General features: G+C 40.2%; 1 protein-coding gene across 1 annotated transcript in view; it reads left to right on the plus strand.

Moving 5' to 3' along the window:
• Positions 1 to 23,018, plus strand: part of CSNK1G1 (casein kinase 1 gamma 1) — a gene marked incomplete in the record, with an annotated part of 566,217 nt that overhangs the window by 137,829 nt on the left and 405,370 nt on the right.

Raw genomic sequence — 23,018 nt, forward strand, 5'->3', positions numbered from 1 at the left:
ACTGACAGTCCTGACGAGGCCCTGACGCAAAGCATTGTGGGGCGAAACGCGCGTTGACAGTCATTTGAAAACTCAGCGGCAGTAAGAAGTACCTGGTATGGTGTTGATTGATAACACTAAAGGTTCCGGAAGGAAGTGTGGCAGAGGCGAATGAAAGTGGATCTACCCAGGAATGAATCTCCCAGTCTAACTTGCACAGTTACAGTGTTAAGGAACCAGAGGAGAAAATTGGGTGAGACAGAAGCCGGATGCAAAGTCCCGGTTCACTTCATTTTTTTTTTTTTTTTTTTCTTAATCTTTTATTGAAAATTTTTATGAATAAAACCAATACAAAATCATAAAGTGCAACATCAGCGCTGTGATTACATATTTCTTGACATGTCAATGAAAGAAGAAACAAACTCAAAGCCATTATTTCATTCCAGTATTGCAGTTGTTGTGATCTGAGTCCATTCACACAATTGGAATTACTACTTTGATAAGATTCTGGAGTTTGATTTAGTCATGATCACAGCGTTGGCATTAGTATTACTATGTGAGTACAATAACATAAATATAACAAAAAACACGAAACAACTGCTTCCTGCAGAGAGCGCCTTGTCTTGTTCTCATCTATCTAATATTCGGGATTGGCTAGTCAGGTAACTAAAGAACTTGTTATCTATATGTGTTTAAAGTTGTTTGCTAGCTCCGAAATAAGACTCCCAGTAAAACCACATGTCGTTGTATGTTGCCAATTGGTTTGTTTTAAAATAATAATATCTTTCTAGCAATAGGGCTCCTTTCACCTTTTCCCTCCACTCATCTATTGTGGGGATCTTATCTGATCGCCACGCTGCAGCTATGAGCTGTTTAGCTGAATTAAGCATAATATGGCCAAGGTTCCTTCTTGTTTTACATTTAATATTACTTAATATATTGAATAGACAGATTTGGGGTGAGGGGGCAACATCGCAAGCTAAGGCCAGATTTATTTCATCTATTATCTTTCCCCGGTTCACTTCATTTTATGCTTCAAGTTTGTGCCTAAAGATACCCGGTCTCAGCTGCCTGACACCTATCCTCACCTGGAAGAGATTGTATTTGTTTTCCATTACCTTTTTTGCCGTCTTTGTATAAAGCCTGTTGTTACTATCAAGCACTCATGTTTAACGTTAGCTGACATAGGAGTACGCTTTCACCTCGAACCTGTCAGCTGTTTCATAAATAACGGTACAGCTTTTGTATGAGCTTGCATGTTGCAATTGCATGAAAAAAAGATATCTACACCACAGATGACCTCAGTGGAACTTTTGTTTCTTTGGGACGTTTGATATCACTAAGATTTCCCATGTTTTTTTCATTTTTTGACCTGTTTATGCAACATTGATAATGTCATTATTTTGTACCCGTTTATCATGAGTTTAATGATATATTTTTAGGTCTTCCACTGCAGTGGCATATTTAGGTTCAGGATTACGTGCATTAATAAATGTGTTACATATTAATTGGACCATCTGTGTGTGAGCCTCTGTTTGAAACAATGTTTCAGCTTTCCTTCTACATATTAGATTAAGAGAAGTCTTTTTGAGTGCTGCAATCCCCTACTTTCAACATAGCACCTCGTATAGCTCTGCTGTGTGTAACTTATATTTACATATATATATATATATGTGTGTGTATGTATATATATACATACACACACACACACACAATCTACAGCGTCCACAAACAAATTTTGAGAAGTTATGTTTGCAAAATAGAAAAACTACACACACTCTCACTCATCTATGGCATCATACAATAAACTAGCCCAGGGTATATTCCACAATTTTTACTTAATTGGGGCACAGAATTAGATATAGACTTCTCATATAAAGAATCTCTTAAAATATTTTGTATTAAAATATTTTGTTTTGCGAAACAATCTTACATCTCATGCAGAACGTTAGAAATGAACTATAAGATACTACATAGATGGTACCTAACCCCGAGCAGACTAAAACAAATATACCCTACAAGGTCAAATATATGCTGGAGATATAACCTAGATAAAGGAAATATGGCCCATGTATGGTGGGAATGTCGAAAATTAATAGCATTCTGGGAAAATATAGCCATAGAAACATCTAGTATCCTAAGCATAGATATACCATTAAAACCAAACATCTGGTTATTTCACAACTTCCCCTCCTCATTACCAACTGAACATAAAAAATTGCTTAACGTAATATGCAATGCTGCTAAACATACAATTGTCAAAAAAGGGAAATCGACTGAAATCCCTACATTTGTCTGTTGGATAGACACCTGCAACATAATACGTTTAGAAGAATACCACTATTTAAATACCAATCAAACCACAGTTTATCAGAATATCATGTTTTATTGGGAATCATACATAGCGTCCCAATTTCCAAAACATTAAATTATATAGGTACAATACACATATAAAAAAAAAACACCCCATAACCAGTCCCACCAATTATATAATTTTATATAATTTGATAAATTAGTCCTGACACACCTTATTACCCAAATGGAGAGATACTTCGTCTAAACAACTTGTACTTATTTAAATGTTCATACCAAACTTTAAAATTCTTCTGTTTTTCATGTATTATTTTCTATTGTATTTAACATGTTAGACCGAAAACAAAAACTTGTACATCATATTATATGTCTAGGCTCTTTTTACTGGCCGTACAAAGATGCCGAATGTAATATGTATGCTCTTTTTTTGTCAATAAAAATATTAAAACAAAAACAATTGAGCCTTATTATTTTATATATATATATTTTTTTTTACCCACATTACACATTTGCTTCCTCCGCTCCTCCATAGCTCCTTTCAGTTACACAGTAATGTAGAAAGCTGTCCTGCATGCTCACAATATTGCCGGATACCACACATGAGCATTATCTTCATCCGCATTTTTAGTTTTAGTACTTTCCCTGGATGTATATTTTTCCTTCCAATTGCACTTACTGATGTGATTTCAGCTCACTACAGTTAAGGCAATGATCATGGATCTGAGTGACGTAGGAAGGGATTCCGGCTTGTTCTGATAGCGCATGCAATACACATAAATGCACACGGAGTCAGGGATCAGAGCGAATAGGATGTTCATGCGCATATGAGTGATGGGGCATTTATTCCTGTGAGTTGGGCGCCAAACGAGGTACAATTCTATTGGATTCTGTTCACAACGTCCTTGAAAGAAAAATAGGAAATCGGTGTAGGGAGGAGAAACATAAAAATAAAGAAAAGATAAGTAAAATAATTTTTATTGGGCTAATTAGATTAAATTGATGAATGAAACATTTTGTTTATTCTACATGATACGAGTCCACCGATTTCATCCTTGTGGGATATTATCCTCCTGGTAACAGGAAGTGGCAAAGAGCACCACAGCAGAGCTGTATATATAGCTCCTCCCTTCCCTCTACCCCCAGTCATTCTCTTTGCCTGTGTTCGTACTAGGAAGAGGTAAAGTGAGGTGTTTTAGTTTCTTCAATCAAGCAGTTTTTTATTTTAGATGGTACCGGTGAGTACTATTTTCCTCAGGGAGATATGGAAGAAGATTTCTGCCCTGAGGTTGATGATCTTAGCAGATGTAACTAAGATCCATGTTGGTTCCCACAGAGCTTCTGAAGGTAATACAGGAGAAATCTTCAATGTGGAGAACGGTTTCATGCTACAAGCAGCATTGAGGTATGTGCAGCCCTTTATTTCTGAGGAGACTTGGTGTATCAGAACTGGCTGACATGTTTTCCCTGCAAGGGAAGGGGAAAGCAGTAGACCTGTGAACAAGGGGTATTACTGAGAAACCTGTGCTTATTTCTTCTACAAGATACGAGTCCACGGATTTCATCCTTACTTGTGGGATATTATCCTCCTGCTAACAGGAAGTGGCAAAGAGCACCACAGCAGAGCTGTATATATAGCTCCTCCCTTCCCCTCCACCCCCAGTCATCCTCTTTGCCTGTGTTATACTAGGAAGAGTTAAAGTGAGGTGTTAGTTTCATTTTCTTCAATCAAGAAGTTTTTTATTTTAAATGGTACCGGTGTGTACTATTTCCCTGAGGTTGATGATATTAGCAGCTGTAACTAAGATCCACGCTGGTTCCCACAAGTCTTCTGGAGGTAACACAGAGACATCTTCAGTGTGGAGACCAGTTTCATGCTACAAGCAGCATTAAGGTATGTGCAGCCTTTTATTTCTGAGGAGACTTGATATATCAGAACTGGCTGGCATTTATTTCCCTGTTTGGGAATGGGGTAAGCAGTAGACCTGTTATACAGAGGGGTGTTACTGGACTCCCTTGTTTTTTATTTTTTGCTAGTGGGCATTATGACACTATGGGAGAGGCACAAAGAAAAACGGTTCATAGAGTTCTTATTTTTGCATTTAACCAGTATGACTTACTGGGATGTGTTTTGGGGTGTATTTTGTTTTTCACTTGGCTTGTGTGTAAAACCGCTTCACCATGCAGTTGTGTTTGGGCCTACTCGGGCATCGGCCTTAAGGGCCGGGGCTTGTTTTCGCGCGCTCAGATGCGCACTTCCTTCTGACCAGGCAGCAGCAAGCAGTAACTCCAGTTGCTCCTGGACAGTATATCTCTGGTCCGGAGTGTGGGCAAGTCGTTTCGAAGTACCCTGGGTGCAGAGGGTATTTTTGGTGTAAACTTGACTTTTTGCTTATCTAAGTTACTTTAGAGCCTTATTTCTCCCCTTACTACTGGGGTGCAGTAATTTTTGGAGAAACCAACGAGTTTAAGTTAAATTTTGAGACATGAGACAATTTAACGTTGTTTAACCCCTTAATGACCAAGGACGTACGCCACACGTCCTCAAAAAAAATGCAGTTAATGACCGAGGACGTGTGGCGTACGTCCTTGGTCTGGAAAGCAGCTGGAAGCACTCTTGTGGCCCTCTCTGCACCCGGACATCGGTGGCCGGTATCGTTGGTGGGTGGGAGCAAGTCTGGGAGGTGGGTGGGCAGCCATCGATGTGCCAGGTGGAGTGGAGGGGGGCGGGATCGGGTACGGGACATACGGGGGCGCGCACGGGGGGCGGCGGCGGGCGGGCGCGTGCACGAGGTGGGAGCGGGAGGGAACCGCTACACTGCAGAAAAAAAAGGTTAAGAAAAGTTAAAAAAATAAAAAAAATAAAAAAATAATAATCTAAGGGTTCCTGAAGGGGTGGGGGGTTGGTCTTGGGGGGGGGGGGGGGAAGCTACACTACAGAAAAGGGCAAAAAAAACCCCCAAAAATCATACTTTTTTTTTACTAAACTGGGTACTGGCAGACAGCTGCCAGTACCCAAGATGGCGCCCATTAAGGCAGAGGGGAGGGTTAGAAAGCTGCTTGGTGGGGGATCAGTGAGGTTAGGGGCTAAGGGGGGATCCTACACAGCAGCATATGTAAATATGCCAAAAAAAAAAAAAAGCCCAAATATAGCTTTTATTTTAGTACTGGCAGAGTTTCTGCCAGTACTTAAGATGGCGGGGATAATTGTGGGGTGGGGGAGGGAAGAGAGCTGTTTGGGAGGGATCAGGGGGTCTGATGTTTTAGGTGGGAGGCTGAGCTCTACACTAAAGCTAAAATTAACCCTGCAAGCTCCCTACAAGCTACATAATTAACCCCATCACTGCTAGCCATAATACAAGTGTGATGCGCAGCGGCATTTGGCGGCCTTCTTATTACCACAAAGCAACGCCAAAGCCATATATGTCTGCTATTTCTGAATAAAGGGGATCCCAGAGAAGCATTTACAACCATTTGTGCCATAATTGCACAAGCTGTTTGTAAATGATTTCAGTGAGAAACCTAAAATTGTGAAAAATTTAACGTTTTTTTTTAATTTGATCGCATTTGGCGGTGAAATGGTGGCATGAAATATACCAAAATTGGCCTAGATCAATACTTTGGGTTGTCTACTACACTACACTAAAGCTAAAATTACCCTTAAAAGCTCCCTACATGCTCTCTAATTAACCCCTTCACTGCTGGGCATAATACACGTGTAGTGCGCAGTGGCATTTAGCAGCCTTCTAATTACCAAAAAGCAATGCCAAAGCCATATATGTCTGCTATTTCTGAACAAAGGGGATCCCAGAGAATAATTTACAATAATTTAAGCCATAATTGCACAAGCTGTTTGTAAATAATTTCAGTGAGAAACCAAAAGATTGTGAAAAAATTAGTGAAAAAGTGAACAATTTTTTGTATTTAATCGCATTTGGCGGTGAAATAGTGGCATGAAATATATCAAAATGGGCCTAGATCAATACTTTGGGATGTCTACTAAAAAAAAATATATACATGTCAATGGATATTCAGAGATTCCTGAAAGATATTAGTGTTCTAATGTAACTAGCGCTAATTTTGAAAAATAATGGTTTGGAAATAGCAAAGTGCTATTTGTATTTATGGCCCTATAACTTACAAAAAAAGCAAAGGACATGTAAACATTGGGTATTTCTAAACTCAGGACAAAATTTAGAAACGATTTAGCATGGGTGTTTTTTGGTGGTTGTAGATGTGTAACAGATTTTGGGGGTCAAAGTTAGAAAAAGTGTGTTTTTTTCCATTTTTTCCTCATATTTTATAATTTTTTTTACAGTAAATTATAAGATATGATGAAAATAATGGTATTTTTAGAAAGTCCATTTAATGGCGAGAAAAACGGTATATAATATGTGTGGGTACAGTAAATGAGTAAGAGGAAAATTACAGCTAAACACAAACACCGCAGAAATGTAAAAATAGCCTTGGTCCCAAACGGACAAAAAATGGAAAAGTGCTGTGGTCATTAAGGGGTTAAGCAGTTTTGGAAAAATTGTTCACTTTTTATTTTCTTAAAGGCGCAGTACACGTTTTTGAAAAGTTTATTTTAAGCAATAAAGTGTTTAAACAACTTCTGTGGTTATTACTAGTCTGTTCAACATGTCTGACATTGAGGAATCTCATTGTTCTATGTGTTTAGAAGCTATTGTGGAACCCCCTCTAACATTGTGTACCTCTTGTACTGAAAGAGCCTTACATTGTAAAGACCATATTTTAGGTCAAGGGAATGTGCCTAAGGATGATTCTCAGTCTGAAGAGAATCAGGATATGCCATCCAATTCTCCCCAAGTGTCACAACCTTTAACGCCCACACAAGCGACGCCAAGTACTTCTAGTGCTTCTAATTTCTTTACTCTGCAGGAGATGGCTGCAGTTATGTCAACTACCCTTACAGAGATATTATCTAAACTACCAGTGTTGCAGGGTAAACGCAGTAGGTCAGGTATTAATGTAAATACTGAATCCTCTGATACTTTATTAGCTATTTCTGATGTACCCTCACAGTGTTCTGAGTTGAGGGTCAGGGAATTGCTGTCTGAGGAGAGCTTTCAGACTCAGGGAATGTGTTACCTCGGACAGATTCGGACGTGATGTCCTTTAAATTTAAGCTTGAAACCTCCTCCTGTTACTTCGGGAGGTTTTAGCCACTCTGGATGATTGTGACCCTATTGTAATACCACCAGAGAAATTGTGTAAGATGGATAAGTATTTAGAAGTACCTACTTACACTGATGTTTTTCCGGTTCCTAGAAGAATTTTGGAAATTATATAAAAGGAATGGGATAGACCGGTTATACTGTTTTCTCCCCCTCCTAATTTTAAGAAAATGTTTCCCATATCAGACACCATTCGGGACTCGTGGCAAACGGTCCCTAAGGTAGAGGGAGCAATATCTACCCTGGCTAAGCGTACAACTATACCCATTGAGGACAGTTGTCCTTTCAAAGACCCTATGGATAAAAAATTAGAGGGTCTTCTAAAGAAATTATTTATTAATCAGGGTTTTCTTTTACAACCTATGGCTTGCATTGTTCCAGTAACTACTGCAGCAGCTTTTTGGTTTGAGGCTCTGGAAGAGTCTCTTAAGGTTGAGACCCCGTTAGATGACATTTTGGATAGAATGAAGGCTCTCAAGCTAGCCAATTATTTTATTACTGATGCCGCTTTTCAAATTGCTAAATTAGTGCGAAAAATGCAGGATTTGCTATTCTAGAGCGTTATGGCTCAAATCTTGGTCTGCTGACGTGTCATCAAAAACTAAGCTTTTAGCTGTTCCATTTAAAGGTAAGACCCTTTTTGGGCCTGAATTGAAGGAAATCATTTCTGACATTAGAGGAGGTAAAGGACATGCCCTACCTCAGGATAAGTCTGTTAAGATGAGGGGTAAACAAAATAATTTTCGCTCCTTTCAGAATTTTAAAGGAGGACCCTCTGCTTCCTCTTCTTCCACAAAGCAAGAAGGGAATTTTACCCAATCTGTCAGTCTGGAGACCCAACCAGAACTGGAATAAAGGTAAACAAGCCAAGAAGCCCGCTGCTGCTACTAAGACAGCATGAAGGGGCACCCCCCGATCCGGGACCAGAACTAGCAGGGGGCAGACTCTCTTTCTTTGCCTAGGCTTGGGCAAGAGATGTTCAGGACTCCTGGGCGCTGGAAATAGTGACCCACGGTTATCAATTGGATTTCAAGGATTTTCTCCCAAGAGGGAGATTTCATCTTTCTAGATTATCTGCAGACCAGATAAAGAGAGGTGTTCTTACGCTGTGTAAAAGACCTTTTTACTATGGGATTAATTTGTCCCGTTCCAAGATCGGAACAGGGACAGGGATTTTATTCAAACCTATTTGTGGTTCCCATAAAAGAGGGAACTTTCAGACCCATTTTAGACCTCGTGTCTAAATAAGTTTCTCAGAGTCCCGTCGTTCAAAATGGAGACTATTCGAACAATCTTACCAATGATCCAAGAGGGTCAATATATGACTACCGTGGATTTGAAGGATGCTTACCTTCATATTCCTATCCACAAGAATCATCATCTGTTTCTAAGGTTTGTCTTCCTGGACAAACATTATCAGTTCGTGGCTCTTCCCTTCGGGTTAGCAACAGCACCCAGAATCTTCACAAAGGTTCTAGGGTTTCTTCTGGCGGTTCTCAGACCGCGAGGCATAGCAGTGGTGCCTTATCTGGACGATATTCTAATCCAGGCGTCCACATATCAACTGACAAAATCTCACACGGACACAGTGTTGTCTTTTCTGAGAATTCACGGCTGGAAGGTGATCATAGAAAAGAGTTCACTAGTTCCACAGACAAGGGTTCCCTTCTTGGGAGCTCTGATAGACTCGGTAGACATGAAAATATTTCTGACGGAGGTCAGAAAAACATAATTTATGCTTACCTGATAAATTCCTTTCTCCTGTAGTGTAGTCAGTCCACGGGTCATCCATTACTTATGGGATATTAACTCCTCCCCAACAGGAAGTGCAAGAGGATCACCCAAGCAGAGCTGCCATATAGCTCCTCCCCTCTACGTCATACCCAGTCATTCGACCGAAAACCAAACGAGAAAAGAGAAACTATAGGGTGCAGTGGTGACTGGAGTATAATTTAAAATTTAGACCTGCCATAAAAAACAGGGCGGGCCGTGGACTGACTACACTACAGGAGAAAGGAATTTATCAGGTAAGCATAAATTATGTTTTCTCCTGTTAAGTGTAGTCAGTCCACGGGTCATCCATTACTTATGGGATACCAATACCAAAGCTAAAAGTACACGGATGACGGGAGGGACAGGCAGGATCTTTACACGGAAGGAACCACTGCCTGAAGAACCTTTCTCCCAAAAACAGCCTCAGAAGAAGCAAAAGTGTCAAATTTGTAAAATTTGGAAAAAGTATGAAGAGAAGACCAAGTTGCAGCCTTGCAAATCTGTTCAACAGAGGCCTCATTCTTAAAGGCCCACGTGGAAGCCACAGCTCTAGTGGAATGAGCTGTAATTCTTTCAGGAGGCTGCTGTCCAGCAGTCTCATAGGCTAAACGTATTATGCTACGAAGCCAGAAAGAGAGGGAGGTAGCAGAAGCTTTCTGACCTCTCCTCTGTCCAGAATAAACGACAAACGGGGAAGAAGTTTGGCGAAAATCTTTAGTTGCCTGTAAATAAAATTTTAGGGCACGGACTACGTCCAGATTGTGTAGAAGTCGTTCCTTCTTTGAAGAAGGGTTAGGACACAATGAAGTAACAACAATCTCTTGATTGATATTCCTATTAGTGACTACCTTAGGTAAGAACCCAGGTTTAGTACGCAGAACTACCTTGTCTGAATGAAAAATCAGATAAGGAGAATCACAATGTAAGGCCGATAACTCAGAGACTCTTCGAACCGAGGAAATCGCCATTAAAAACAGAACTTTCCAAGATAACTTGATATCAATGGAATGAAGGGGTTCAAACGGAACACCCTGTAAAACGTTAAGAACTAAGTTTAAGCTCCACGGTGGAGCAACAGTCTTAAACACAGGCTTAATCCTGGCCAAAGCCTGACAAAAGGCCTGAACGTCTGGAACTTCTGACAGACGTCTGTGCAAAAGGATTGACAGAGCTGAGATCTGTCCCTTTAAAGAACTAGCAGATAAACCCTTTTCTAAACCTTCTTGTAGAAAAGACAATATCCTAGGAATCCTAACCTTACTCCATGAGTAACTCTTGGATTCGCACCAATGTAAGTATTTACGCCATATTTTATGGTAAATTTTCCTGGTAACAGGTTTCCTAGCCTGTATTAAGGTATCAATTACTGACTCCGAAAATCCATGCTTTGATAAAATCAAGCGTTCAATCTCCATGCAGTCAGCTTCAGAGAAATTAGATTTTGATGTTTGAAAAGGACCCTGAATTAGAAGGTCCTGTCTCAGAGGCAGAGACCATGGTGGACAGGACGACATGTCCACTAGATCTGCATACCAGGTCCTGCGTGGCCACGCAGGCGCTATTAGAATCATCGATGCTCTCTCCTGTTTGATCCTGGCAATCAAACGAGGAAGCATCGGGAAGGGTGGAAACACATAAGCCATCTTGAAGTTCCAAGGTGCTGTCAGAGCATCTATCAGAACCGCTCCCGGGTCCCTGGACCTGGACCCGGACCCGTAACAAGGAAGCTTGGCGTTCTGGCGAGACGCCATGAGATCCATATCTGGTTTGCCCCAATGCCGAAGTATTTGGGCAAAGACCTCCGGATGAAGTTCCCACTCCCCCGGATGAAAAGTCTGGCGACTTAGGAAATCCGCCTCCCAGTTCTCCACGCCTGGGATGTGGATCGCTGATAGGTGGCAAGAGTGAGACTCTGCCCAGAGAATTATCTTTGAGACTTCCATCATCGCTAGGGAACTCCTTGTCCCTCCTTGATGGTTGATGTAAGCCACAGTCGTGATGTTGTCCGACTGAAATCTGATGAACCTCAGAGATGCTAGCTGAGGCCAAGCTAGAAGGGCATTGAAAACTGCTCTTAATTCTAGAATGTTTATGGGAAGGAGACTCTCCTCCTGAGTCCATGATCCCTGAGACTTCAGGGAATTCCAGACAGCGCCCCAACCTAGCAGGCTGGCGTCTGTTGTTACAATCGTCCAATCTGGTCTGCTGAAGGGCATCCCCTTGGACAGGTGTGGCCGAGAGAGCCACCATAGAAGAGAATTTCTGGTCTCCTGATCCAGATTCAGCATAGGGGACAAATCTGAGTAATCCCCATTCCACTGACTTAGCATGCACAACTGCAGTGGTCTGAGATGCAGGCGTGCAAAGGGAACTATGTCCATTGCCGCTACCATTAAACCGATTACCTCCATGCATTGAGCCACTGATGGGTGTGGAATGGAATGAAGGACACGGCAAGCATTTAGGAGTTTTGTTAACCTGTCCTCTGTCAGGTAAATTTTCATTTCTACCGAATCTATAAGAGTCCCTAAGAAGGGAACTCTTGTGAGTGGCAATAGAGAACTCTTTCCTTCGTTCACCTTCCACCCATGTGACCTTAGAAATGCCAGTACTAACTCTGTATGAGACTTGGCAGCTTGGAAACTTGATGCTTGTATCAGAATGTCGTCTAGATACGGAGCTACCGATATTCCTCGCGGTCTTAGTACCGCCAGAAGAGAACCCAGAACCTTTGTGAAGATTCTTGGAGCAGTAGCTAACCCGAAGGGAAGAGCTACAAACTGGTAATGCCTGTCTAGAAAGGCAAACCTTAGATACCGGTAATGATCCTTGTGAATCGGTATGTGAAGGTACGCATCCTTTAAATCCACTGTGGTCATGTACTGACCCTTTTGGATCATGGGTAAGATTGTCCGAATAGTTTCCATTTTGAACGATGGAACTCTTAGGAATTTGTTTAGGATCTTTAAGTCCAAGATTGGTCTGAAGGTTCCTTCTTTCTTGGGAACCACAAACAGATTTGAGTAAAACCCTTGTCCGTGTTCTGACCGCGGAACCGGGTGGATCACTCCCATTAGTAAAAGATCTTGTACACAGCGTAGAAACGCCTCTTTCTTTATCTGGTTTGTTGACAACCTTGAAAGATGAAATCTCCCTTTTGGAGGAGAAGCTTTGAAGTCCAGACGATATCCCTGAGATATGATCTCTAACGCCCAGGGATCCTGGACATCTCTTGCCCAAGCCTGGGCGAAGAGAGAAAGTCTGCCCCCCAATAGATCCGTTTCCGGATCGGGGGCCCTCACTTCATGCTGTCTTAGGGGCAGCAGCAGGTTTTCTGGCCTGCTTGCCCTTGTTCCAGGTCTGGTTAGGTTTCCAGCCCTGTCTGTAGCGAGCAACAGTTCCTTCCTGTTTTGGAGCGGAGGAAGTTGATGCTGCTCCTGCCTTGAAGTTGCGAAAGGCACGAAAATTAGACTGTCTAGCCCTTGGTTTGGCTCTGTCTTGAGGTAGGGCATGTCCCTTACCTCCAGTAATGTCAGAGATAATTTCTTTCAAACCGGGCCCGAATAAGGTCTGCCCCTTGAAAGGTATGTTAAGCAATTTAGATTTAGAAGTCACATCAGCTGACCAGGATTTAAGCCACAGCGCTCTGCGCGCCTGAATGGCGAATCCGGAGTTCTTAGCCGTAAGTTTAGTTAAATGTACTACGGCATCAGAAATAAATGAATTAGCTAGCTTAAGGACTCTAAGCTTGTCTGTAATCTCATCCAATGTAGCTGAGCTAATGGTCTCTTCCAGAGACTCAAAGCAGAATGCCGCCGCAGCCGTGACAGGCGCAATGCATGCAAGGGGTTGCAATATAAAACCTTGTTGAACAAACATTTTCTTAAGGTAACCCTCTAACATTTTATCCATTGGATCTGAAAAAGCGCAGCTATCCTCCACCGGGCTATTGGTACGCTTAGCTAAAGTAGAAACTGCTCCCTCCACCTTAGGGACCGTCTGCCATAAGTCCCGTGTGGTGGCGTCTATTGGAAACATTTTTCTAAATCTAGGAGGGGGTGAGAAAGGCACACCAGGTCTATCCCACTCCTTGTTAACAATTTCTGTAAGCCTTTTAGGTATAGGAAAAACGTTAGTACACGTTGGTACCGCAAAATATTTATCCAGCCTACATATTTTCTCTGGGATTGCAACCGTGTTACAATCATTCAAGGCCGCTAATACCTCCCCTAGTAACACACGGAGGTTCTCAAGCTTAAATTTAAAATTTGAAATGTCTGAATCCAGTTTATTTGGATCAGATCCGTCACCCACAGAATGAAGCTCTCCGTCTTCATGTTCTGCCAATTGTGACGCAGTATCAGACATGGCTCTAGTATTTTCAGCGCACTCTGTTCTCACTCCAGAGTGGTCGCGTTTACCCCTAAGTTCTGGCAATTTAGATAAAACTTCAGTCATAACATTAGCCATGTCTTGCAAGGTGATTTGTAATGGCCGCCCTGATGTACTTGGCGTCACAATATCACGCACCTCCTGAGCGGGAGATGCAGGTACTGACACGTGAGGAGAGTTAGTCGGCATAACTTCCCCCTCGTTGTCTGGTGAAATTTTCTTTACATGTACAGATTGGCTTTTACTTAAAGTAGCATTAATGCAATTAGTACACAAATTTCTATTGGGCTCCACATTGGCCTTTGAACATATTGCACAAAGAGATTCCTCTGTGTCAGACATGTTTAAACAAACTAGCAATTAAACCAGCAAGCTTGGAAATACTTTTCAAATAAATTTACAAGCAATATAAAAAAACGTTACTGTGCCTTTAAGAAGCACACAAAAAAAAAAAAAAACTGTCACAGTTGAAATAACATGAACCGGATTAGTTATAGAAACCAAATTTTCACATTAAATTTATTAATTTAGCAAAGGATTGCACCCACTAGCAAATGGATGATTAACCCCTTAATACCAAAAAAACGGATAACAATAAAATATATACGTTTTTATCACAGTCAAAGCACAGTCTCACAGGTCTGCTGTGAGTGATTACCTCCCTCAAAACTAGTTTTGGAGACACCTGAGCTCTGTAGAGACGTCCTGGATCATTTTTTACTGCGCAGTAAAAGCGCCAAAATAGGCCCCTCCCACTCATACTACAACAGTGGGGAAGCTCAGTAAACTGATTTTATTCAAAACAAACGACAGCCATGTGGAAAATAATGCCCAAATAAATTTTCACCAAGTACCTCAGAGAAAAAACGATTAACATGCCAGTAAACGTTTTAAATATAAATATATGAGATGTTAATAAAAAGCCTGTTGCTAGTCGCTTTCACTGCAGAGAGGCTATAAGTTATATATATATACAGTATTTTCTTAGTGAAGTGCCATTCCCCAGAAATACTTCAGTGCAAGCATACACACATAGCCTGATACCAGTTACTACTACTGCATTTAAGGCTGTACTTACATTACACCGGTATTAACAGTATTTTCTCAGTCAATTCCATTCCTTAGAAAATAATATACTGCAACATACCTCCTTGCAGTTGAAGCCTGCCCGCTGTCCCCTGTTCTGAAGTTACCTCGCTCCTCAGAATGGCCGAGAACAGCAAATGGATCTTAGTTATGTCCGCTAAGATCATACACAACTCAGGTAGATTCTTCTTCTAATGCTGCCTGAGAAAAAACAACACACTCCGGTGCTGTTTAAAATAACAAACTTTTGATTGAAGAAATAAAAACTAATTTTAATAACCACAGTCCTCTCACACATCCTATCTATTAGTTAGGTGCAAGAGAATGACTGGGTATGACGTAGAGGGGAGGAGCTATATGGCAGCTCTGCTTGGGTGATCCTCTTGCACTTCCTGTTGGGGAGGAGTTAATATCCCATAAGTAATGGATGACCCGTGGACTGACTACACTTAACAGGAGAAATCAAAGATTCTAAATACTCGCCGAACACTTCAGTCCATTCCTCGGCCATCAGTGGCTCAGTGTATGGAGGTCATTGGATTAATGGTAGCGGCGATGGACATCATTGCGTTTGCTCGCTTTCATCTCAGACCACTGCAGCTGTGCATGCTCGGACAGTGGAATGGGGACTATGCAAATTTATCTCCTCAGATTAATCTGGATCAAGAGACCAGAGACTCTTTTTTGGTGGTTGTCGCTGGATCATCTGTCCCAGGGGACTTGTTTCCGCAGACCCTCGTAGGTGATAGTGTCAACGGATGCCAGCCTACTGGGCTGGGGTGCAGTCTGGAATTCCCTGAAGGCTCAGGGTGTTTGGACTCAGGTGGAGTCTCTACTTCCAATCAATATTCTGGAACTGAGAGCAATATTCAATGCGCTTCAGGCGTGGCCTCAGTTGGCTTCGGCCAAATTCATCAGATTCCATTCGGACAATATCACGACTGTGGTATATATCAATCATCAGGGGGGAACAAGGAGTTCCTTAGCGATGATAGAAGTATCAAAGATAATCCGATGGGCGGAGGCCCACTCTTGCTATCTATCAGTGATCTACATCCCAGGAGTAGAGAACTGGGAAGCGGATTTTCTAAGTCGTCAGACTTTTCATCCGGGGGAGTGGGAACTCCACACGGAGGTGTTTGCCTCATTGATTCGCCAATGGGGCAGACTGGAATTAGACCTGATGGCATCTTGTCAGAATGCCAAGCTTCCACTTTACGGATCCAGGTCGAGGGAGCCTGTTGCTTTATTGTATCCCACAAGTAAGGATGAAATCCGTGGACTCGTCGTATCTTGTAGAAGAAAAGGAAATTCATGCTTACCTGATAAATTGATTTCTTCTACAATACGACGAGTCCACGGCCCTCCCTGTCATTTTAAGACAGATTATATTTTATTTTTACAACTTCAGTCACCTCTGCACCTTTTAGCTTTTCCTTTCTCTTCCTAAACCTTCAGTCGAATGACTGGGGGTGGAGGGAAGGGAGGAGCTATATATACAGCTCTGCTGTGGTGCTCTTTGCCATTTCCTGTTAGCAAGAGGATAATATCCCACAAGTAAGGATGAAATCCGTGGACTTGTCGTATTGTAGAAGAAATCAATTTATCCGGTAAGCATAAATTTCCTTTTTTAAAGATTTTTTTCAATGGTATTGTCCATAATGCCAAAGTTTACCATCACTTTGGAGTGGAGAAAAACTGCTGTTACAAATGTTGGGGACTTGTAAGCTGCTCCTGACAATAGTGTGCCCCCTTATCTTTATTTCAACCTTCAATGCCTCTAAATAATTACCTGTCTTATCATTAAAGGGACACTGAACCCAATTTTTTTCTTTTGTGATCCAAATAGAGCATGCAATTTTAAGCAACTTTGTAATTTACTCCTATTATGAAATTGTCTTCGTTCTCTTGTTATCTTTATTTGAAAAAGAAGGCATCTAAGCTTTTTTTGGGGGGTTCAGAACTCTGGACAGCACTTTTTTTTTATTGGTGGATGAATGTATCCACCAATAAGCAAGGACAACCCAAGTTGTTCACCAAAATTGGGCCGGCATCTAAACTTACATTTTTGCTTTTCAAATTAAGATACCAAGAGAAGAAAATGTGATAATAGGAGTAAATTAGAAAGTTGCTTAAAATGCTGAATCACGAAAGAAAAAATTTGGGTTCAGTGTCCCTTTAATATCTTCACTTAAGGGAAACCCACATGATTCAGATAGAACTTGTGATTTTCAATTGATTAAATGTGTTTTATTCCTTTTGTATCCTTTGTTGAAAATGATACCTAGGTAGGCTCAGGAGCTGCTGATTGTTGGCTGCACATATATACATCATGTTATTATCTCACTCAATGTGTTAACTAGCTCCCTGTAATGCATTGCTGCTTCTTCAATAAAGGATACCAAGAAAATGAAGCAAATTGCAAGAGGTAAAAAGGAAAGTTGTATGCTATGCATGAGTCATGAGGGAAAAAATAGTTTCATGTCCCTTTAATGTAAGTCAGGCTTAGCATACATGCAAATTCTTCTTTCTTTTTGTTACTCCTTTTTTTTTTTTTTTTAAATATATTTATTTCATTCATTGATAAGCCAACAAAAATCCAACAGATCATCATTTGCTACGCAGAGCAAAAATACCCATATTTATAATACATATAAACATAAGAATCTTTTCTACTTTACATTTTTTTCATCTGTAATAACAAAAATATAAACATTGAGTTGGCTTATTTTTTTTATTTTTTTATAACAGCAAGGAAAGAGAGAGGGAAAAAAAAAAAGAGAGAGGGAAAAAATAGGAAAAGGGGGATATAGGGGGAAAGGGGGGCCCCCGCCTCCTATGCATATGTTTTCTTTTTGTTACTCCTATACCTCCTAAATAAATTATAACCTTCTGTGTTAACTTCCAAGACATTCCACTAGGTTTAAGTTATGCAGATAATATCACATTCCTCTGTTATATGATGTACATATTTAAAAAAAAGCTTATTTTTATTGTTTAGGAAATTTGTCTGTGTAATCTGCTTATGTACAGTAGTAGCTGAATGTTGTAAAGGTCTTATGCCAAATCCAAATCAGGACACCGGTTTCCTTTTGGAGCCAAAGCAAAATGTAGGTATGCATTAATATAAAATCGTATCAGACCTGGCTGTAGATGAATGAAGAAATCAAATTTAAAATTGTAGTTAGCAATTAAATATCTACTGTAAAATTACATTTTAGCTTTTGGTGAAAGCATTACCTTGTTCAGAAGCTTGGCAGGATTTTAAAATCTAGAATTTTGGGAATGCTTATTAACATTAATCCCTTGGGACAATCTGATGTAGATCTACGCCATGTGGTGCATAGCCCATTGTACCGCATAACATAATTTATTACCGAGTTTGGAAGAGTTTGGTGTTCTTCTCATAAATTCTCTTGGCATTCTTTTAGAACTCCTAGAATTTTACAGTTTCTTCAGGATGGTTTAGATAAGGGTTTGTCTGCAAGTTCCTTGAAAGGACAAATCTCTGCTCTTTCTGTTCTGTTCCACAGAAAAATTGCTAAACTTCCTGATATTCATTGTTTTGTTCAGGCTTTGGTTCGTATCAAGCCTGTTATTAAATCTATCTCTCCTCCTTGGAGTCTTAATTTGGTTTTGAAGGCTTTACAGGCTCCTCCGTTTAAGCCTATGCATTCTCTGGACATTAAATTACTTTCTTGGAAAGTATTGTTCCTTTTGGCCATCTCTTCTGCTAGAAGAGTTTCTGAATTATCTGCTCTTTCTTGTGAGTCTCCTTTTCTGATTTTTCATCAGGATTAGGCGGTTTTGCTGACTTATTTTAAATTTTTTCCTAAAGTTGTGAATTACAATAACATTAGTAGAGAAATTGTTGTCCCTTCCTTGTGTCCTAATCCTAAGAATTCTCTAGAGAGCTCTTTACATTCTTTGGATGTGGTAAGAGCTTTGAAATATTATGTTGAAGCTACTAAAGATTTTAGAAAGACTTCTAGTCTATTTGTTATCTTTTCTGCTTCTAGGAAAGGTCAGAAGGCTTCTGCCATTTCTTTGGCATCTTGGTTAAAGCTTTTGATTCATCATGCTTATTTGGAGTCGGGTAAATCCCCGCCTCAGAGGATTACGGCTCATTCTACTAGGTCAGTTTCTACTTCCTGGGCTTTTAAGAATGAAGCTTCTGTTGATCAGATTTGCAAAGCAGCAACTTGGTCTTCTTTGCATACTTTTACTAAATTCTACCATTTTGATGTTTTTTTCTTCTTCAGAAGCAGTTTTTGGTAGAAAAGTACTTCAGGCAGCTGTTTCAGTTTGAATCTTCTGCTTATAATTTCAGTTTTTTTCATTATAAGATTAAAACTTTTGATTTGGGTTGGGGATTAATTTTTCAGCGGAATTGGCTGTCTTTATTTTTATCCCTCACTCTCTAGTGACTCTTGCCTGGAGTTCCACATCTTGGGTATTTACTATCCCATACGTCACTAGCTCATGGACTCTTGCCAATTACATGAAAGAAAACATAATTTATGTGAGAATTTACCTGATACATTCATTTCTTTCATATTGGCAAGAGTCCATGAGACCCACCTTTTTTATGGTGGTTATGATTTTTTTGTATAAAGCACAATTATTCCAATTCCTTGTTGATGCTTTCGCACTTTTCTCTTATCACCCCACTTCTTGGCTATTCGTTAAACTGAATTATGGGTGTGGTGGGGGTGTATTTATAGGCATTTTGAGGTTTGGGAAACTTTGCCCCTCCTGGTAGGAATATATATCCCATACGTCACTAGCTCATGGACTCTTGCCAATATGAAAGAAATGAATTTATGAGGTAAATTCTTACATAAATTGTTTTTTCCCAATTCTGAAACTACTATTTGAGGAAATTGGATATTTTGTTTAAATGATTTTTTCTTTTTTTTCCTTTTTTTTTTTTTTTTTTTTTGATGTCTCAATCTGATCCTGCCTTTGACGTTGCTGTAGAAACCATGTGTAGCCCAATTATATGGCATCTGTCATAAGCTTTTGCATGCTGTTTCTATTAGTACTAATACATTGTCTGTTGTTCCTTCAACATCTAAAAGTACCTTATATTCCTGCAGATGTAAAGAATTATATTGCTGCAGCTATAGATAAGGCTATAAATTAAGAGAGAAGCGCTCAACCTGGGAACGAGCAATAGCATAATAGCTTGTTCTATGGCTAGTTACCACCCAACAGAGAAGAACTTTCCTGAAGCATATCAGTCTGATCCTGACTTAACAGTACAGTCCAGCCCCAAAATACCAGGCAATCCCTCTCTGAACGAGAGAAACAGCAAAACCCCAGACATACATTTCGGCCTAGTGTGGGCCTCGTCAGTGAGGTGCAGCCATATCCCTTTAGGCACACTAAGCAACGGTTCCACGTCTGGATTCCCGCATCACACTTAGGGAGACTTCCCTAAGTGTCATAATTTGCATAAATAAAAAGAGAGAAGCGTTCAACCTGGAAACGAACAATAGAATAATAGCTTGTTCCATGGCTAGTTACAACCCAAGAAGCAGCCTCTCTTTGCTCAACATGTGCCTTTCACAGAGAAGAACGTTCCTGAAGCATATCAGTCTGATCCTGACTTAACAGTACAGTCCAGCCCCAAAATACCAGACAATCCCTCCCTGCGGGAATTCTGATGTGGACCCGTTGCTCAATGTGCCTAGAGGGGGGATATGGCTGAACCTCACTGACGAGGCCCACAATAGGCTGAAACATACGTCTTTGGTTTTGCTGTTTCTCTCGTTCAGAGAGGGATTGCCTGGTATTTCGGGCTGGACTCTACTGTGAAGTAAGTATCAGACTGATATGCATCAGGAAAGTTCTTCTCTATGAAAGACACATGTTGAGCAAAAAGAGGCTGCTTCTTGGGTGGTAACTAGCCATAGAACAAGCTATTATGCTATATGCGCTTCTCTCTTTTTATTTATAGATAAGGCTATATCTGCTATTCCGCCTTCAAATAAACGTAAAAGGTCTTTTAAAACTTCTCATAATTCTGATGAAATTTGTATTGACCGACAGCATACTGAAATATCCTATGCTGATTAGGATTCTTCTGGTTCAGAAGATCCTGATTCAGATTCTGAAATTGACAAATCTTCCTATCTGTTTAAGATCGATTATATTAGTTCTTTATTGAAGGAAGTTCTGGTTACTTTGGGTATTGAAGAGTCTAGTCCTCTTAATAATAAAGCCAGTAAACGTTTGAATACTGTTTTTAAACCTCCTAAGTTTGCACCTGAGGTTTTTCCTGTTCCAGATGCTGTTTCTGATATGGTTTCTAAACAATGGTCTAAGCCTGGTTCTTCTCTCATTCCTTCTTCTAGGTTTAAGAAGTCGTATCCTTCACCTGTGGTTAATTTAGAGTTGTGGGAAAAAGTTCCTAAGGTTTATGGAGTTATTTCCACTCTTGCCAAACGTGCTACTATTCCTATGGAAGATAGTACTTCCTTTAAGGATCCTTTAAATAGTTAGATTGGATCTTATCTTAGAAGAGCATATTTATATTCTGGCTATATTCTTAGACCTGCTATTTCTATGGCTGATGTGGCTGCTGCATCAACTTTTTGGTTGGATAGTTTAGCCTGGCAGGTAGGTCATGATTTATCCAGCATTATTCAACTGCTTCAACATGCTAATCATTTCATTTTTGTTTTTATATTTGAGATTATTAAAATCAATGTTAAATCTATGTCTTTAGCTATTTTAGCAAGAAGAGCTGTATGTCTTAAATCTTGGAATGCTGACGTGGTGTCTAAATCTAGATTACTATCTCTATCTTTTCAGGGTAAGAATTTATTTGGTTCTGAATTGGATTCTATTATTTCCATTATTACTGGAGGGAAGGGAGTTTTTTTTCACCTCAAGATAAAAAAATCTAAGGGTAAATTTAAGGCTCCTAATAGTTTTCGTTCCTTTCATCAGAATAAGTAACAAAAGCCTACTCCTTCCCCTAAGGCCTCTGAAGATGGTTTCCAATTGGAACCAATTGGAATAAAACCAAGCCTTATAAAATACCAAATCCAGCCTCCAAGACTGCATGAAGGTGCGGCCCTCAATCCAGTTCAGCTGTTGGGGGGCAGATTAAAATTGTTTCAGGAAATTTGGTCAGGTTCTGTTCAGAATCAGTGGATTCAGAATATTGTGTCTCAAGGGTATCAAATAGGTTTCAAAATAAGGCCTCCCGTGGGAAGATTCTTTCTTTCTCCTGTTCCAACAAATCCTGTGAAAGCTCAGGCTTTTCTGAAATGTGTTTCAGATCTAGAGCTTTCAGGGGTAATTATTCCAGTTCCTTTACAGGAACAGGGTTTGGGGTTTTATTCAAATCTATTCATTGTCCCAAAGAGAGAATTCTTTCAGATCAGTTCTGGATCTGAAACTTTTAAATCGTTTTGTAAGAGTCCCAACTTTCAAGATGGTGACTATAAGGACTACTCTGTCTTTTGTTCAGCAAGGGCATTAGGTTTCAAAATAAGGCCTCCCGTGGGAAGATTCTTTCTTTCTCATGTTCCAACAAATCCTGTGAAAGCTCAGGCTTTTCTGAAATGTGTTTCAGATCTAGAGCTTTCAGGGGTAATTATTCCAGTTCCTTTACAGGAACAGGGTTTGGGGTTTTATTCAAATCTATTCATTGTCCCAAAGAGAGAATTCTTTCAGATCAGTTCTGGATCTGAAACTTTTAAATCGTTTTGTAAGAGTCCCAACTTTCAAGATGGTGACTATAAGGACTACTGTCTTTTGTTCAGCAAGGGCATTAGGTTTCAAAATAAGGCCTCCCGTGGGAAGATTCTTTCTTTCTCATGTTCCAACAAATCCTGTGAAAGCTCAGGCTTTTCTGAAATGTGTTTCAGATCTAGAGCTTTCAGGGGTAATTATTCCAGTTCCTTTACAGGAACAGGGTTTGGGGTTTTATTCAAATCTATTCATTGTCCCAAAGAGAATTCTTTCAGATCAGTTCTGGATCTGAAACTTTTAAATCGTTTTGTAAGAGTCCCAATTTTCAAGATGGTGACTATAAGGACTACTCTGTCTTTTTTTCAGCAAGGGCATTTTATGTCCACAATAGACTTACAGGATTCTTATTTTCATATTCCAAGTCATCCAGACCACTATCGGTTTCTGAGATTCTCTTTCTTTCATGTAATTAGCAAGAGTCCATGAGCTAGTGACGTATGGGATATACATTCCTACCAGGAGGGGCAAAGTTTCCCAAACCTTAAAATGCCTATAAATACACCCCTCACCACA

This window comes from Bombina bombina, chromosome 6 (genome assembly GCF_027579735.1).
Source record: "Bombina bombina isolate aBomBom1 chromosome 6, aBomBom1.pri, whole genome shotgun sequence".
NCBI classification, from domain to species: Eukaryota; Metazoa; Chordata; class Amphibia; order Anura; family Bombinatoridae; genus Bombina; species Bombina bombina.